At 33.0% G+C, this 3,531-nt stretch overlaps 1 long non-coding RNA gene across 1 annotated transcript; it reads right to left on the bottom strand.

The window, feature by feature from the left end:
* Positions 1–649: 649 nt before the first annotated feature.
* On the bottom strand, positions 650–2,766 carry LOC135218560 (uncharacterized). The gene is made up of 3 exons (XR_010315359.1): positions 2,586–2,766; positions 1,718–1,994; positions 650–883 (listed from the first exon to the last, which is right to left on the bottom strand). It is a non-coding gene; the product is annotated as an uncharacterized LOC135218560 (long non-coding RNA).
* Positions 2,767–3,531: the final 765 nt, after the last annotated feature.

The raw sequence follows: 3,531 nt of genomic DNA, 5'->3' as shown, positions 1-3,531 counted from the left end.
TTTGAAAAGTCTGCAGTAAATAAACTCTATAGGTTTATCACATTTCATTTCATGCACTAGATGCCACAGAAATATATTATTGAAAATGCTTTTTTTTTCTTTGATTTATAGTTCTGAATCAAGGCTTTCTCACTGTCCCATTTGTAGTCACGATTCTAAAAGTCAATGCTTTCATGTATGTTTCAACAAAAAATGTATAATATTCGTTGCCATTAAGTTTCGATAACTCAAATGCAAGTGTGAGCTTTCTGTTGCATGTTATATGTAGCCTTTGTGGGGGAGGGGGGGAGTTGGTGAAGGGGGCCAAACAAGATTTAATTTAAGCTGTAAAAGGCAGACAAAATAATAACTTAAGTTTGTTAAAACAGTTTCCTTTATCAGTCTTCAAAAAACCACACCTTTACTATAAACTGACCATTAAACCATTTAAAATTAAACCATTGAAGATTCATGCATTCATACAGTAAAACACCATAACTATACTCTTAGATATTATTGATGGCACTGTTTACATATGGTTTGAGTTTTAATTAAGGCTCTACATATTTCTATTGTAAAATCCCGGTATTTTACACCAGTATACTTGGTAAAGGTCAACAGATTATAAAGTTCTTAAAATTTTGACATTTCATTCGGAATTTTAGTAAAACCAGCTTTCAGTAACTGATATTGGTGGAGGTAATAAATTCAAGTTAACTATTTATTGAATTGACAGATTTTTACATAATTGACCAATTAACACAGGGCAATAATGACATTGAAGTACATCGATAACACTAGACTCCATTCCCACCTCATGCAGCATTATTGTGAAGTAAAAGAAATAACAGTTCTTGAATAACAAGTAGTGTATGCAATATCTTAAACTGTTCCAGTAATCAACCTGAAAAGCGAAAAAACTGCGACAAATTATTGTAAATCTAAAAGAAAACCCTTATGAAAGTCAGTAAAATGTGTTCATTAACTTTAAATGAACTGAAGCCTGAGCAATAGACCCAAATTTCTATAAAGGCTCTGACCAGAGCAGCGGGATAAATTTTTTAACGCAAAATAAGGGGCCATAGGCACTCCAAAGAACAAAAAAGTGAAGCAGTCCTCAAAAGGAATGGCCCTTTAAAAAAAAAAAGAAAACCGTTATTTTAGTGAAATATAGGCCCGATTGTATGACTGGCTTGAATACTTAAAAGCTTTAAATTGACAATTTTACAGGAGTTATATTTGAACAAATGGTAATTAGTTAAGTACAGTCAACCCCCCAAAAATAACGCCAAACTCTTAATGAGCAACCCAAATACTACAGGAAACTAATTTCCAAACATACACCCAATGCGAAGTTATTACCTAGATCTACAGAACCAATAACTAATGTAAGCAAAAATTTACCTGTTATTAGTTTCAGAATATACAAAACAGTCCAAAGAAAATAAAACTTTAATGTAAATATTTAATGCATTGCATTAATTTTTCTTAACCTACAGACATTTCAACAGTTTCCAAACTTTTAAGTACACATTTGAGAATAAAAGTGCTGGACACTGGATTATCTAAAAATTTAAGATATAGAAAATAAAAAATCTCACTTGAATAATTATATGCTTACGTAAAATAACCACTCCCCTGTCTTGGCTGCAAAACTTAAATACAAAACAATTATGGTATAAAGCCTTCACTGATTTTTTATTTTTATTTTGCTTGTAATATACATTCATGCACTTACCACATGTAGTGTGAAATTTAAAGTCCCAAGCACAACTCACCCCAACCGCCCATACACCCGCCCATAGGTCTTAAAGACCTGTGGGACTGGCCATGGGAGGGGGCCTCCATCCCTACAGGGGCACCGCCCCTGCAGGGGTTGGAGAAAAAAATTTGTTTATACACTAGATTTTATTAGGTAACACCTGGAAAATAGTCATATCTTCTGTAGCCCAAAACAAATACATAGTTTCTCAGAGAATAGTTTTCTTCATCTAGCGATTCGAATTCAACGAAACCTGAAAATAAAACTGCATTAAGTTTCCACTCTAGCAGTACATGGATTTACATTAAAAAAGCAAAAGCTATAACAAATTAAGACCAGCCATAAATTCAAAACTTTAAAAAAGGTTGAAAAAAATAATAAAACAACAAAGTACTTTTCTCTCTATATTTTATGCCTAGACAGGTATACTAATCTATGACCCATCAAAGTTTTGATCCTGAAGAAAAATAAACAAAATTAAAGGTACAAAAGTAAATGAATCATGCCCTACATTAATAATCTAAAGAAAAATCCACCGGACGAGTAATGTTAATTGTTCATGAATAACTGAATCACACTATATATATTTATGGCAAAATTCAACGATAATCAACCCTATTACATCAATCCATACAACAAAAATTAGTTTGAAAACTAAATAAAATATCAAGTCAAAAATTTTAAATGTAGAACTGTAAAACAGTCCCGAGAGAAAAACTATACCTATTATACAACATTATGGCATTTCAGTAAACAGAAAAGCGAATTATTCCGATATACGGAAATTTAACCAAAAGCTGTGAATATGAAGATCTTATAAAGGATATACAAAAATATAACATACCGTAATGAAACCTAGCTATTGCAGAGCAAAGTGTCCCCATTACCTCTCGTAATCCTTCTTTCAAACCGTAAAAAACCATAACTAAATTCACCCAGAAGGGAATTAACTCCTCATTTACAAAGATACCGTCCACAAACGACACATAACCGGTATCGAAGAACTTCATAACTGTATGACACTCCTTTGCTCCCGAATCGAAAACTAGGTCGCTAACAGTTTTCCTTGGGCGAAATCTGCTGTTGCTGACGTCACCACCAAGGCCCACGGAGTCACATTTCTTTAAACTTGGACGATTTGCGCTAAAAACTACGGCGTCCTTGTTTTAACTTTTGCTATCGATTTCTATTTTGTTTAGAGGAAACTAAAGATCTATCTATGCTTTCACGCTAACTGCTTCATTCTGCGTTTTATTACGTCTCGGTTCTTTGACGAAACTGAACTCTGTGTTCGTATCAGAGCACAAAACCTCGATCAGTAATTCACCAAATAATAGACTGCAATAAGTAAATTTTCACGCCGTACAAATTTCTTTACTTAGTCTTAAATTTCAAAAAACCCATATATCAAAAGTAAGGATTGCTCATCGTTTTACGTTGGTCAGTCCAGTTAAAAATTTATGTGTTCGGATTAAGCAGCATATGTATTCAGTTAGAACAGCTCAGACTTCAAATGCACTGTTTATCCATCTGAGTGAAAAATCTCATTGTATTAATTGGGGTGATACCTCGGTAATTGCTAGATCTAATTATTATGTTTCAAGAAATTTACTGGAATCGGCAATTATACAAATCACTAATAAAAACAACCTAAATCTTAGTCTGGGAATGTACCATTTGGACCCATATATTTGTAAGATGTTTATGAAGGACCTCAAAATAAATGAACAACTAATAAATTAGTCCCACATGTATATAGTTATTAATTCTCTCTCTCTCTCTCTCTCTCT

Source organism: Macrobrachium nipponense, chromosome 9, assembly GCF_015104395.2.
Source record: "Macrobrachium nipponense isolate FS-2020 chromosome 9, ASM1510439v2, whole genome shotgun sequence".
NCBI classification, from domain to species: Eukaryota; Metazoa; Arthropoda; class Malacostraca; order Decapoda; family Palaemonidae; genus Macrobrachium; species Macrobrachium nipponense.
Note: the sequence above shows the minus strand (reverse complement) of the source record. Positions and strands in the feature narration are given on the sequence as shown.